The sequence below is a fragment of the Poecilia formosa genome, unplaced genomic scaffold, assembly GCF_000485575.1.
Source record: "Poecilia formosa unplaced genomic scaffold, Poecilia_formosa-5.1.2 Scaffold66, whole genome shotgun sequence".
NCBI lineage: Eukaryota > Metazoa > Chordata > Actinopteri > Cyprinodontiformes > Poeciliidae > Poecilia > Poecilia formosa.
In genome coordinates this window covers 949851-965992 of record NW_006800005.1, presented here as the reverse complement: position 1 = coordinate 965992, position 16142 = coordinate 949851, and the positions used below count along the sequence as shown (strand labels likewise).

Below are 16142 nucleotides of genomic sequence, written 5' to 3'. Positions count from 1 at the left end.
CACACACACACACACACACACACACACACACACACACACACACACCTCGGGACCCCTGTGCCCTCCTCTACACTTTAGAAAGTCCTCAGCTGAATACCGAGCTGTGCAAGAGCGTTGTTTTTCCTCCCACCCTCCAATCACGTCGCATCTTCCTAATGCCTGGTAAGGATGATGAATTACACCAGCAGCCTGCTTCTTAAGCCGCGTTATGTTCAATGTACAGCAGCAAGAGTCCACGGCGAGACGCGCCTCACGTCGGCGTCGCGAAACCTTCGGGTTTTCTGCCGTCTCGTCTCTTTGAAGCGGAATAAGTTGCGTTTTGTTTCGCCTCTAATTCGGGGCTGCGTCTCGGCGCGCACGCTCCCCCGGCCCCCGGTCACGCGTGAGGAGCGTCTCCGGGGGGGTCCGATGAGAGAGACATCAAAAAAAAAAAAAAAAAAGTTGGGGATGTAGGGGGAGGTGTGGGTGGAGAGGCTGGTTTATGAAAACAAACACGTCGCAGGGAAATAAAATAAGTCCGTGTTGCAGGTTTGCGGGGATTAGTATGCGGGGAGCATCAGATCCTGTCATACTTGTGACTGGATTGTGTGGTGACTGCTAACACGGCAGAGGGACTTCATCCCATTGGCTCAAACTTGGGAAATGCGGCGTTTGTCTCTTTAAAACCCCCATACTTCACTGGGATTTACTGGGATTTTAACACAGGGAAATAATGCACGTTTTTCAAAAATAGAAAAATGAAAAGTTTGTCTCACATTTGTATTCAGCTGCTCCTTGACTCAATACTTTGTAGATGTGCCTTTTGATGCAGTTGCAGGTTTGGGATGTGTTTTTGCACAGTGAAATTTCTTTGCCAAAAAAAAAAAAAAAAAAAAAAAAAATTGCCCAAGCTCAGTCAGACTGCCCTGAGAGCACCTGTTAACAGCAGGTTTTAAGGTCTTCCCAGTTAGATTAAGGTCTTGGCTTTGATTGGGCCGCTCTATTCTGTCAACACGCTCTGGTCTAAACCAATCCTTGCTAGCTCTGGGTTTATGTGTAGAGCTGCTGTTTTGCTGGAAGGTGAACCTCTGCTCAAGTCTTAAAGTCTCTCGCAGCCTGAATTTCTTAGAACTGCCACGTGTTTTGCATAATCCATCTTATCTCTGCATGCAGGCTAAAATAGTTAATATTTTTCTCGTTTAACCAGAGAACCGTCTTGCACTTGTTTTTCTTTCTCCTACAAATAGCTAACAGGACTTCTTATGGCATTCTGTCAATGGGGCTGTATGATGTAAAATCTTCTTTTTTTGATCATGTTATAATGCTATTCCATCATCACAAACATCCCTGGAGTGTTGAATATTTCGTGCATTTCTGAGAAATCCTTGAATCATTCAGGATTCTCTGAAGCACCTTCCCCGCTCAGCCCCCTCCAGACTAGCGGCAGCCGCAATTAGCAAACGCCTGTTGAGACTGCGAGTTTGCTGGGTTCACTTCTACTTCTAAACGCTCCTAAAAAAACCCCCGTTGCAAACGGCATAATGGAGAAACGTTGTTGCAATGACGCAGACTGTCAGAGCTTTTTAAAGAAACAGATCCAATTTCAAAGCGATGAATTGCAAAAGTCAAATTTCGTTCAAGTCATGTTTGACATATGCAGCACTTATAACAACTGAAGGTGTCATAGTTACTGGATTGTGTTGTAAAACGGCACTATGTGCCTGGAACATTCATAACACTGTCCCTTTAAGAATGGTTTTGTGCCATTAACGCCACAGTTGTGTAGTGCACAACTAATGGCTGTCAATTACAACATGTCCTCTCACCTGAGCAGTGTTTCCCTGCAGCTCCTCCAGTGTTGGTGGATGACAATATTTTGGTCATCTTGCAGTTGTATTCTTTCCATTTTCATATCATCACCTTCCTAAAATAAATATCTGAAGTCACTTTTTGTCAAAAGTGTTTGTTTTTTTTTGCCTACATTATCTATTGGCAATAAAGAAGTGGTGTTTTTTTTGTGTGCGGCAAAAACAACAACAACTTAGGCTATTGTTTTAGGAAGGTGAACGATATCATGGATTGGGGATCAGATCGTCTACACACCACATATTTCAGATTCTTATTTGCAAAACAAAAAAGAAAACCATTCATGCCACAATTAAGAGCTTTTTTTTTATGTTGGTTTGTCTTAGAATCCCAATAAATTCACAAAGGTTTATGGGTCTAGTTTGACACAATGTGAAAAAAAATAAAATAAAGGGGAATGAATACTTTTTCATACCCATCCATCCACAGGCGCAAAAAGGTGGGTATGCGCCATATCCGATACATAGGGGTGCTGGGATAGTGGGGGCGCCAAAACGAGATTCATTTGAATCTTGTCGTCTTATGACAGGGAGCAAAAGCAGAAAAACTCTTGGAGAGAGAAAACAAAAAAACGGGCGAGGGACAAAGATAAAGACGTAGCAGGGATGGAAAAACTTTCCAAAGTGGTTGACAGACTGTAGATGAGTAATTTCAGTCTACCAAGAGGAGGCTCGTAAGTATTCAGGTTAGCTTAAGTTACCAGTAAAATGAAAGGTCACTGTTATCTTGTGCTGTAGCTGCAGGTGCTACAACGTGTCTGCATCCACCTTCAGGAAATACACCGCTGCGTCCCTGCATCCGCCCAGCATCCACCCGTCTGCCAATGGAGTTACAGGTGGGCAGTGTGTGATCTCTCAGCACACTTCATCACCTCTTCGCCTGCTTCCCTCCGGGCCCCGGTGCGGATCCAGTCAGGTTTAGAAGCTCTGGCAGCAATTTGAATGTAATTGCATAAGTGAGCGAGACACCGCCATCATCACCGTCTGCCTCCGAACTCTTTCATGTCGACTGGAAGCCGCTGCTCAGCCGTCACTTTCTATCTCCATTCAAGCTAACGCAGCTAACAGCGAAACACTCTCACACACCGCCGCCTCCTCGTGAGGACCAGCGCCTCTCGGACTGGCTGGATCGGATTCAGAGCGCTTCCTGGTTTTTGGAGCACTTCCTGGTTTTTGGGGACGGGACGGCGAGTGGTAGATCCGCTTCCCCACCACACAGCCCGGCCTTTGTTGGATGCAGAGGGAAGAATCTGGGCCGATCGCAAGAAATCTGCACAAATGTTGTTACAAGGTCTCGCTCCGAAAGGGAATTCTCATTCCCCTCTGCCTCCGCTTGGAACATTCCCCATCTTTCTTTCAAAGAGTTGTGCGTGTATGATTTTTGGTTTCGTACCAATTCCACCTGGAGTCTCGGAGCAAAGAATAACAAATACGGGAAACATTTCATCCAGAATAATATGTTTATCCAGAGACCTGTGGACTTTGGGAGGAATGGACCCCCTGTGATGTGGTCTGCTGCCAGTGTGTATGTGTGTGTGTGTGTGTGTGTGTGGGTTCCTGTGTGTTTGGGTTGGACGTGTGAGACGGGTGAAGAGACTCTCCACCCCCCAGGGCCAGGAACTCTAGGTACAGAGGAAGAGAGACCAACACACTCTCAGATTTCCAGAGTGTGTGTGTGTGTGTGTGTATGAACGCTGATATGTATCTGTGATACAGGATGTGACAAAAAGTGGGCAAACAGGCAGGGCACTAATGTGGTAAAAACTAGAAGTATCTCAGTTATGCTTCTTAAAACATTTTGTCTTAAAAACCTCCAGGACTTTCAGAGAGCAGCTGAACTGATGCTGAGATGAAATCACACAAAGCTGGACACAAATAACTCGTGTTCACATGGCAACCCCATCGTAAGCATTTAAAGTAGCATTTTATTTTATCATCCACAGTTTGTTGTTAGCCTGTCTGCTAATAGCATGACGACTTATGATGGACAAGATGTCTCCCTCAAACTTGATTTTTATTCGATTGTTGTGTCTCTGATGTGAAAGATAACAACCTGAACTGAATTTATAGCAGATATGTTCTGAAAACAACAAATAAAATGTCTGTTTCCAGTCCTGATGTCTCTGATTTCCTTCAACAGAAATTAGTTTTATAGTCTAATTACTGGCTACAATAAAAAGCATGATTAAAAATCACAGTAAATTTAAACGCAGACATGGTACTTTAATAACGAAGAAAGTACTGAGGAAGAGCTCAGTGTACTTTTCTTTTTTTTAAACTTGAGGAGGTAATTAAATGTGCACCTAATGATGCAGAGATAATGGTTAGTTGCTGTTGCTGCTCAGTGTTCACATTAGGGTTAATCAGGGACAAATCATTGAAATGTTCTGGCTCGGTACATTTTACTGATAATTCTGAACTGATAGCGTTATCTATATCCAATAATCATTATGGACCATGCAGGCTTACGTCAGGATGCATGTTTTTATATATAGTGCATGTAAGTCAATGATGAGCGACTAATGAGTGAATTGATCAGTTTCCTATTTGTTTGGGTTTTTTTCTCAGAATTTGTGCAAAACGACAAAAGGTACTCACTGTATGCAAATCATTAGTGACTGTGGATCATTCTCAGTGGAAGAATGATCCACAGGTGATCAGACCAGGACAGTAAAGATGCTTTGGGAGGCACAGTAAATAAATAAATAAATAAGAAATACTACTACTAATAATATTTAGTTATTTATTTTACATTCATAGCAAAGGTTAATCTGTGTGTCTTTCCATGATGTGAATGGAGGTGTGGGGGTTAGCTCAGCATTTTTAAAGAGGGGGCCACGGCCCCCCCTGGACTCATTTTGGGGACACCACTGCTCATTCTGTCTTTTCTGTGGAGGTTAAAGTAGCTGAGGAGTGTTAATAACTATGAACGCATACCTTTAATAATAATGTATCATAATAATAACAAAAATAAGAATAATATATTATTATAAATTTATTTTTATTATTGTTTATTTTTCTAAAAATCTTCTATAAATAAATACACTTTGAGATAATACTAACAACTACCGTTATTAGTATTTTTTATTTCAGTAGTTAAATTTTCTTCTTCTTATTATTATTTTTTGTCATTCCACTACACGATGTTCATGAAGGTGTAGAGTTGGAATCTTCTCTGCACATCATTAGCTGTTGATTAGATCTTTTTTGGTTTGCTGGGGAACCAGAGCAGACACTCAGTGGTGACATCATGAGCAGCAGGGAGTCGCTGATTGGTCAGAGAAGCTCCTCTTACACAACCACATGTTGGAACCGTTGGACTCAGACAGCACCTGCACAAATACGGGTTCTCCAACACAGATTTCACAGCAATGACTCCAACACACTCTGCCGTTATGCTCATGTTTACAGAATGTGATGTCACTGATACACTCGTTCAGCTGTGCTTCCTCTCAGCTTGGATCTCAGTTGATAGCTGTTGCTGTTATCATGACATCTGATTGCTTTTTAAAAAAATACATGACAGCAAAATTACAGTTTGTTCCAGGAGAACCCTTCTTTTACTACATATTTTATTTACCTAGAGAAGTAGCTGAGAAGAGAGGCCCATGGAAACTCTGGAGGAGCTGCAGGAATCCATAGCTCAGGTGGGGAAAAGTCCTGAATCGCACCTCAGTCACATTTTCAAACCCAACAGGAGGAGAACAGCTGGTAAGCCGTAAGAAATCAGTTCACCGCCAGCCTGGGGGGAGACAGAAGAACAGGAGGGACAAGATCATAAGATCAAATATGAACTTTTTCATATTTTGAACGCACGTAGCATTCAAAATGCTACGTGCGACACGTCACACTGAGCGCTCCATCGCCACAGTGAAACATGGCGTTGGCAGCATTATGCTTTGGAATGCTTAACTTAAAGGTTATTTTAATAAAATAACCTTTAAGCTTATAGCTCCACCCATGGGAAGATGGGTGGAGCTATAATGACGGGTCAATCCTAAATAAAAACCTGTTAAAAGGTGCAAAGGACAGAGAATGGGCCCAACAACAAATGGAACGGCTGAGAATGAAGCATGTCTACAGCATGTGCTTAGTCAAAGTCCTGACCTGAATACAGTTAAAAAAAACTGTGGCAAGACTTCAAAATCTCTACTCGAAATGACTGAAGTTTAAGCTAGTTTGGAAAGACTAGTAGAAAAATACCTGCATAAATCTGCAAGTGTACATCCCACTTTAGTGAAGGTAGTTTTAAAGGGGCAATACTGCTTGTTTTCCAGTAACTAACTTAACTTCACTTGTTATAAAAATGGTGTATCAAATATGACTTTGAAGAAATTTTACTTCCTAATTGAACTTTTTGAATTTGGGCCTCTGTCTCTTTAAGAAGCTCCTGCTCTTCTCTGAAACTCCGCCTTCAGGAAGTCGTCACAACATGGCTCCTCTATTAACCCTTTAACAAAAACATTATAACATCATTTACAGCTCAAAAAAGTCGATTTCACATAATAAAAAGTATCGACTCAAGTTGGCTGAATACATTAGAATCAACACTTTTTAAATTCTATTTTCAAAGCATTTGTTCTTCGTCTTTATGTTTTAAAAGGATTTAAGAAATGTTAGTGTTAGAAGAGTTTCAGCTCAGTTTTGGGACGATTTTAATAAAATCAAAATCAGCTAGTTTTAATCCACGTCAACTCAAACTCAGGTCCTTCTTGAGCTCCAGATCTTTAAAAAGCTCTGTATTCACTAACGCTAACCTACTACAGGAACTAATCCTGACCCAACATTAACAGAAACGTTTTATATTTCACACCTGGGGCAGGTTTTTATACTTCTCCTTACGGTTTCCTGTGTGTATGTTTGCATCTCTGAAGCGCTCTTTCTTTCGGCCCGTCGGGGGTTTGCTACCGGTGATGTCACTGCCTTCAATGATAATGCTAATGCGGCTAAAGGACGCAGCGGCAGAAGGAGAAATGATTTTGAAAAAACAAGAGCTTCCTCTGAGACAAAGTGACTGCTGCTATCTGTAACGTGACCAACAAGGAGTGCAGCAGGACTGAACCCCGCGCGCTCTGGCTTCCCCTCTCTCCGGCTCCGACTCGGTCTCCTTGGCTATGAAAGAAGGTCTTATTGAAGCTATGTCAGCTGTCTCAAGGGCATCCAGAACAAAGATGCTTTTCACCCCTCTGCATATCCTCATCTCAACGCTCACATCCTCACCTCTCTCTCTCTCTCTTGTCTCTCCTTCTCTGCCTGTTTATTCGAATTCCCACATCAGGCGCGCGTCTCGTCTGGCTTTTCTTTTTTATTTTCTTTCTTTTACTTCCTCTTTTTTCCCCCCCTCCTCGCTTTGGCCTTTTTGCTCTAGCTTTACGCGTCGGCCGCCGCAGAATAGCAAAAAACGAATCCTTCTGCGAGTTTTGAGCGCTTTAGACCAAAGGTGAGGGTGTATTTGTGATCAGCTTTGCCTCTGGTATGTGGAAGTGTGTGTGTATCTGAGAGTGCATGGCAGAGGGTGGGAGGAAGGAGGAGCGGGATGTAGGAAGGCAGCAGCAGCTGGTGGAGATACACAGTGTCAGGGAAGCTCGGGGAGACACACACACACACACAGAGAGAGAGAGAGAGAGAGAGAGAGAGAGAGAGGACAACAGAGGATGCCTCCTTGGCCGGCTGCGTGGAAGGGGGACAGTGGAGCATAACAAACAGGATCCACCTTTCTGCTTGGCTAATTTTCCCCATTAAAACAACCCAGCAGGAGCCTCAGCAGTCCACCAGCTGGAACAGAGGTTATTTTAGAGCCTGTCTTTCACCAGGGTGTGTGTGTGTGTGTGTGTGTGTGTGTGTGTGTGTGTGTGTGTGTGTGTGTGTCACTTGCGTCTATTTTGCCGTTTGAATCTGGAGTTAAGGGAAGCATAAAGATCCTCCACAGGAACGGTTTCAATACACTGATATTAATTTCCTTCTCTCCGGTGATGCATAAAGAAATAAAACCTCCACAGTTCCTCTCTGCGCCTGTGTGTGTGTGTGTGTGTGTGTGTGTGTGTTTTATCCTGCTAGGCGTCTCCATAATGTGTTCACCACTGATATTGATGTATGTGCCCACATTTGCCCAGTCATCTCTTTATGTGGCTAAAGTCATCAGCCCTCCTCTCATACATCTCAGTCAGATCCTAAACTAATCCCCAACCCTGCTACTCTGACAAGAAAATCCCCGATTTTAATGCATGCACACACGTCTCTNTAAACGGACATCTCGTTTTTTTTGCATTTTTGGGGTTATTGGACCAATAGAAACCTTTCTACGCTTTTAGATTTTTGTCAAAATTAGCAGGACACCGCCCCTGTCCCGTTAATTCAAAATGCCCTGCTAGTGTTGCGTGTATTCTGACGAAATGTCCTGCTAAACCACATATACCAACACACACACACACTCCTTGCTTGTCTGTGTTACCTGCTTCCTCCATATTCTCTTTACCTTTCGGTAGAGCATGCCTTGCATACGTATCACAGTTTGGATGCCAAGAGCCTCCTCTGTGTTTGTGTTGTTTCTGGAAATCTATCCTGTTCTAATATTTTCTTTCTCCTTTGTTAATACAAGAGTTTGGCAGCACACAGTTTCTTTTTTTTTTTTTTTTTTTTTTTTGGTAAAGGCTGGAAGAAGACACAAGTCAAATCTGCTGCAGATTCTATCAGAGAGGAGGAGATGTCCATGATTTAAGGACAAAATATTCAATAAAAACATTCCTTTCCACTTCCCCGTTATGAAACCATTTGTGGTATTGACTGGAGTTTCTAACAAATCTCACTTATTCTGTGGTTAATCATGCTCGCTTGTTATACGTCAGAGATGAATCGTCTGTTTTCATGGTTGCGAGTCAAAATATCTGTGTTACCAAAAAAAGAACAACATGTGTTAAACCTGGCTGTATTTTGGGATTAATAACTGGAAAATGAAGGTTTTATGAATGTTATTTTACATAAATATACAACAGAAGAAAACAATTGATAGAGTCCAGCAGGTGCTAGCTGCTTAGCAGCTAATGCTAATGTAGCAGGATGAACAAAGCCCAATGATTGAGAACACCTGTTGCATCCAATTAACTGCCAGCAGGGGTAAAGTGAGAATAAAGAGAGGCTCTTTTTTCCATGTTTTCTGAAAACCTTCGAAATAGTTCAAGTACAGAAATCCTGACAAACCGATTCTCCTGTTGCTGCTGGGCGAGAAGGAGAGCTCTCCAGTTTAGATGGAGAAATTTGGGGTTGTCTCAGCTCCAGAGACATTATGCATGAAAAGTAGGTAAAATTTGCCCGGTCCTTCCTCCGCAGTTTACTATTCGCCACTCGCCTGAGGTATTAAATTTCATTTCTCCTCAGGGTCTGACAGCAAAGCTGCTGTAGCTCCGGTGTAAATCCGGCTGCTTTATTTCTCCAGGTTTGGTGCGTTTGTTCGCAATTTGCTTCCATTTTGGTTTTATTTGCTGTGGATTTGTTTTGTGTAACCCTACCTTCCCATTCCTGCGTTCAGGCTCAGAGCTGACTGTGCTGGACGGCCGTCAGGGGGACTAGAAATAAGCATAACATTGTAAAACCATGTCTCTCTCATTGGTTTACAAACTAGCTTACTGATGCTGCACACATTTCATTGGGTGCATTTAAAGAGCACAGCAGCAAATACACCATCTCTTTTGTTGCTACACTAAGTAAGCTAACACTTAGCTAGCTGGCACTGGAGACTTTAGGCCAGCGCTGGTTTTCAGAAAAGTGTTAACAGATTTAGATTCACATTTATTTGTGTCCCAAATGGGGAACTGATGTTACAGCAAGTATAAAACCTAAAAGACAAAGTGTCAAAGTTAAAAAACAAAAAACACAGCAGATGAACTAAGACTTCTCCCTACAGTGCTTTAATCATATTTAATGTGCTGTGGACTGACTTTATATTTAAGCTAGCTAAAACAACTTGTCACAATAACAGTCTGAAGGGTGTCTTGTCTCTTCAAGCAGCTCCAAAGACATTATGCATGAGAAGTTTGGCTTCATTTCTATTTTTCTCTTAAAAATGCAACCAATAGGCATCTAACCCCTAGTTAAATGTAACCACTAGTTACATGCCTATTAACAAATAGTTAATAGGTTTTTGCTCTAATCACTCTGATTGGCTGCACTGTTTTTTGCTATTGTGGTTTGGCAGTCGAAGGTTTTCTGAACACTTAAAAAATATATATGACTTAACTGAAGTTTTTTATCAAATGGTTAATCAACAAACTCAGTTGGTTTGACACATGGACAGATTATTTAAAAAGCACAAGCTTCAAATTCCATAAAAAATTGTAGATTTTTATCTAACTTTTCACTTGTAAGAGATTGTTTCATTAAATGTAATATCTGCAGCTGCTTTTAACTAAAACATAAGATTTTAAGATTGTTAGATTTTACAAGAGCTGTGAGTTGATGAAAGGACCCGTAACGAGTCCACTAAAAGAAAATATTCAAATCCTGTCAACTTTTTGTGGCAATATTTAAATGCTTGAAACTCAGATTTTTTAAATTTTAACAAACGTCAGTGTTATTTCAGGGAAGAAGCTCTAACTCTGGTCATTTCTAATCCATGTAATATACACAACCTTTGATCTTTACCATTTGACTCAAATTTTTTTAAACATTTTGCAGATACTTCATAGATCTGCTTGGTGTTTCCTGAATGTGGTGCAGATGGTAATTAGACGGTTCATTTTAACTCATGATAAAAAATGACAGTCTCTCTTTTTTTTAGAAAGCCTAGGTTTGTTTTGTTGGAAATTGTCAATGCATTAAAATGTTTGCTGCATTCCAAACATATATATAATTAGTTTCATTGTGCTGTCAATTTTCCCAATATTACATACATCCTTAAATTATATTAGGGACATAGCTACTGTATATTTCATTGAGAAAAAATAAACAGCCTGAAGTCAAGATTTCATTTTTCCTCCTTTTTTCAGCAGGCATCTTGCAGATTTTATTTATTTATTTATTTTAAACAGCTCCGAGGCATTTTCTGGGTTCCAGATGGATTACTTTCACAGCCTGATAAAAAACTAGCAGTGGGAACATTGTAGTCTGCCAACAGATAACATTCAAGTAACATCCAGCAGAAACGTAGGAAACACTTTCAACAAATCGGCTCCATTTGAAAGGCTTGGAGAGACTTACGCCGCCCAGATCTCCCTCTGTCCTCCAGCTCTGGCAGAGGCGATTTGAATAAAAGAAAAAATAATAATCTACATAGGTCATGACCCTCCAGTCTGATGGGCTGCAGACGGAGCCCCACATCCAGCACTGAGCCAATGGGAAGGACATCAGAAGACGTCAAGCAAACGTCCTTCCTTTAACATATCCTTTACTAAAAGCCTAGAGATCCGAGATAAGCTTGCAGTTTTACTGAGATGTTCATCAAATATTCGTGTAAACAATGAACAAACACGGCTAGCTTTATTTAAATCAGAAAGACCCGATCACCTGATCCCGAGATTACCTGTCAGCATGATAAATTATTGGCTGAAAATTAATGGTTATCTCTGTGGAATCACCAGATGGCCTCTAAAGCGCAGAACGGCACAACAGCAACACATTACCTTTAATCTATTAAAAGAAAAGAAAACAAGAGAAAAGCTGTCAAAAACTCAAAAACCTCGAGCATCTGCAGCAGGCTATGTGTAATATTTCTAATTTGGTGGTGTGGAACTTTATTTAGAGGAACCAGAGTAAAGAGGGACAGATTTATTGGTCCATAAAATGTTGCTTTGTTTTCCTTCTGCTCCTCTACGCACTCGCAGTTGTGACTTGACGTAAAAATAAGAATGAAATATTACCAAGAGGTTCATTTATTTCAAGTGAATCAGCTGACAGAAGCGTCCTGTCCTGGTCTGACGCTGACAAACTAAAGCATTTCTTCCTTTAAGGCTCGACAACTGTAATCCTTTACCATCAGGAAATGTTGTATCAACCCACCAGAACCTCTCAGGTCTTCTGGTTCTGGTTCTGCTCTGCATCCCCAGAACCAGAACCAAACGAGGAGAAGCAGCATTCAGCTTCTATGCGCCACAAATCTGGAACAAACTTCCAGAAAACTGCAAAACAGATGAAACACTGACTTCCTTTAAATCTCGACTAAAATCCACCAGTTCAGAGTTGTATTTGAAATGTAATCAATTACGAATTTAGTGATGGCTCTTGACTTAATGTTTTGATTGTTGATTCTATGTTGCATGACTTTGTGTTTTTGTTTGTTATGATGTAAAGCACTTTGAAATGCCTTGCTGCTGAAATGTGCTATGCAAATAAAATTTGATTGATTGATACCAGGAAATCCACATAATGTAGTTAAAACCGACTGTCGCTACGCGTTCGTCCAGGAAGAGGGAAACGTCGCAAGTCAGTGACTCCATGTTTTCTTAGAAACGTTTTAAACTAACTTGAACAATAAACAGTTTAATGCACTGCTTCTTTTTGTAAAATACTGAAACATTTGTTGTGAACTGGCCTCATAAACTGAACTAATTCTAATCATATATATTATCTACACACAGATTGATGATTTCAAGCCTTTCTTTCAGTTCAATATGCAGATTTTCTGCTTCAAGTGAAGGAAAACATAATTTAAAGATTATTGGAATTGAACAGAACTGATCACCTGCTAAAGCCTTGTTTTCTAAACGCTGATTTATTAAATGTGACTACATCAATGGTTTACATGTGATGTTTATGTTGGAAATCTCTGATCTAGGACTCAACTATTTTCTGTGAAGACTTAAGCTTTTTTTTCCATTTAATATTAGTATTTTTCATGTAGATAAGTCAAGTATTTTCCTTTTTTTATGACAGGAGGATTTTCAAAGATTGTAGTTTGATCACATGCAGACAACAGCCTGTTTGTGAAGTTAAAATCTACATTTAATTTAAACAGGTTTTTTGCGTCGTTTTGCTAAATTAACGTCTCCTTAGATTTTAAATGAAATGTCTCCACTCAGGCAGGAAGAGAACGGTTTGTGCAAGACGCATTCCTCGTGTCAAAGTTTCATCTAACGTCACCAGGAAAGAGATTTAGTATTTATTTCTTCTGCCATCTGCCAGATATTTAAGTACCAGCAGCCATATTTGTGTGTTGTTATTGTGAATGTGTAATGCAGATTCTTGTATCCCCCGGTCTTATTTCCCAACAGGGCAAAAATGAGGATTTGATCTTTATTTTATCCGTCCAGGCGCTGAAATAAAAGCAGGAACTCTTGCTCCAGGGTATAAAACCACGTCTCAAAACTCAATTTGAGGAATCTTACAGGAACTTATCCACGTTTCTGCATTTCATCTGCTTCCTGCTGCGAACGTGACGAAGAATAAAACATGGAAAGATGCTACTGGTAAGTTTAATGCTCATTTACCGTCTTTCTGGTAGCGATAAACATTCTACTTGTATAACAATGTTTCATTTAAAACAAAATACTTCTTATTTTTACACTACTTGTTGCTTAAACTTGTTTGAGTTGAAAGCTAAAGTGTAAAAATGACCAGAGTTTTCTCCAGTTGAATGGAGCATAAAATAGAGTCACCCCCACCTGTTGCTGTTACTGCTTGTCAGCTGGCTGAAAGAGGAATGTTACTTTTCCACTGGATGAAAAGACACATTTGGTTGTTTGAAAATGCTTCCAGTCATTAGAAACACTCCATGATAGTAACCATGCCTCTAGTTCAGGAAATGATACCTGAAACTACAGCAAGTTAGCAGCAGGCTGAAAACCTGACTCTCTTTTTGCACTTATGTAACTCCATAAAGAGCAGAAAAGTAAATATATTATGCAGAATAGGCCATACTTTAATGTTACTAGAAGACTGTTTCACTTTTTTTTCTGTGTTAATTTCGTAGATTTCCATGTCATAAAATGTTTGACATTTTTAAAAGGTATAGTTTTTATTTTCACAAACAAAAATCTCTGTAGTGAACTGTGAGTTTTGAATTGAACCTAAATTATATTTAGGTTTAGCCTCTTCGATTCAGACTCAGACCGACTGCTGAGTCTCACTTGAAAACAACCACAGACACTCAAATGTCAGCCACAAAAACTAAATTATGTCTTCAAGATTTTTACAAATACCTGCATTTTTATATGTAACGCTATTGATTACTTGGTTTTTACACTGTTTCCTTTTAATTTCTGAATTTTATTGCATAATAACCCTGATAATAAAGCTACTCTATCACTCAAACTTTACATATAGAGCAGTTTTCATATGTCCAAGTGTAGCAGGAAAAGAAAAAGCTTTAGAGGTGAGGATGGAGAAACATAATAAAGTAATTAGACATATAAAACAAATAATGTCATTAAAACTGTGAAGAATTGAACTGAAAGCTGTGACAATTAGTAATGGATATTAAATACTACAAATATGCCTGTTTATGTCTAAGAAAATAAATCAAGTAAAACAATAAAGCAGTCTAGAACAATACATGCAAAACTTAAATTACTTAAAAACTTAAGTGACTTAAATATTGTCACTTAAGTTACAATATTATCAAATGTACATGTCAGCAATTGCAATTACTAGTAACAACTTTCACATCAATAAAATGATCCTAAATATAGTAAAATTAAAATAAAATAATGACGTACAGCAGACAATAAATAAGTTATAAATTTCAGCTAAAAGCCAGGTTAAGGAGTTTTTATGTCGCCTTGGTAATTAATTGTAACTGTTACATTCATTATTAGGACTTCCTGCACGTAAACAATCCCAGCTCAGTCACCTGCACAAACACGGCTGTTTGCATTAGAAATATCTTAAAAGCGCATTACCGCTTTAATTCTGCCGCTTCTTCGGATTGCCATTATCACACTCGCTAAGTGAATGGACTGTCTGTATTTACCAGAGAACAGCAATCAGGTGCGGTTGACCTTGGTATGTGTGTGTGTGTGTGTGTGTACAAAAGGCAACACACACACACACACACACACACACACACACACACAGGATGAAGCTGACAAATGGCGGTACAGCAGCTCACTTAGATGGTAAATGTGTGTTTAAACCAAGCAGAGTGACGCTTGCATGCGCAACACTTAGTGGCGGTCAATGATAAAAGATTGATTTCATCCTCTTTCTCTCACACTTTACAACACACACACACACACACACACACACACATAGTGCAATATGAGTGATGCGATTCAACACACCTCTCGGCAGCCACTCTGCTTTCCATCCCGTCGCCTGAGCAGAATACTAATCACTGGATCACATTACTGAGAGCAGGGAGAGAGGTCTCTGCTACCACATAAAAAACGGGAAAGAAGAGGCACAGAACGGCGTGAGTTATATCAGATAACAGAAACATAAAGGTGTGCGTCACAGACTGCGGCCCGGCTCGCATCTGCGCAGCCTTCCTGTGAGCAGCATGCTGATACCGCGGCTCAGAGATGAGTCGGTTCTGCTCAGGTGGAAGCTGAACTGAACTGCTGGGTCGGAAAAAACCCCACTGGAAGTCGAGATGAGATCTGGAGCGCAAGGGAAAGTTTGGCGAAACCAAAAGAAAACGGAGCAGCAACCATGCGGATAAAATCATAATTAGCTTACCAAACAGCTAAAGCTGTCTTCTGAACACCGGTGGAAGGTCTAAGGATAACCGTGAAGGTTTTTGAGTCGTGGTTCCAACTTGGTGAGGTCGCAGCTACAGGGTTTTTCTTCACTGATAAACTGAGATTTCTTTCTCTAGCAGCTGAACATGTAACACTTTAAATCAAGTTAAACCAAACTTCTAAACACGGTTTCTAATATATTGTTCATAAAGCTTAAACTCATTTTATTGAGAAGGCAGAGAAGAGAAACAGCAACACTTTCCCACTGCTCACAAGAAAGACAAATTCAGTCATTTGGACACAGTTTGTGAAAGATACAGAGCTTTGACAGGGACGCTAAACAAGCCACACTCTTCACTTTTACTAGCTAATTCTGCTAATTCTAATGCTAATTCTCCGTGAAACAGCCAACAACAGGCTAGCTACCTGAGCAGAGAGCCTGACTACTGAACCACCTAATATCTGCCTTTTATACTTGTGTTACTCTTTAAAGAGTATTCATCAGAATCCAACCAAAAAAGTCACATATAGGTCACGTATGGGCAAAAAAAAAAAAAAAATATTTGGGTGGTATTTTCCTGCTGTCTGAATGTAGCCCGTGTATGAAAGTTCAAATAAGAATGAGTAAATATATGTTAAAGACATTTTACGGTGACTCTGGTTATTTTTATACATCAGTAGGAATAACTTG

The 16142-nt window shown here is 40.2% G+C and overlaps 1 long non-coding RNA gene across 4 annotated transcripts in view; it reads right to left on the bottom strand.

Moving 5' to 3' along the window:
* LOC103139914 (uncharacterized) overlaps positions 1–16142 on the bottom strand; it is a 36609-nt gene that overhangs the window by 13523 nt on the left and 6944 nt on the right. For 3 of the 4 annotated variants that reach the window (XR_001662465.1, XR_001662466.1, XR_476452.2), the window contains exons 2-3: positions 9350–9406; positions 5425–5586 (exon numbers count right to left, since the gene is read on the bottom strand). This is a non-coding gene — a long non-coding RNA (uncharacterized LOC103139914). Of the gene's footprint in view, positions 1–4930; positions 5348–5424; positions 5587–9349; positions 9407–16142 lie in introns of those variants that run through there. The other variant, XR_001662467.1, reaches the window with a different exon arrangement.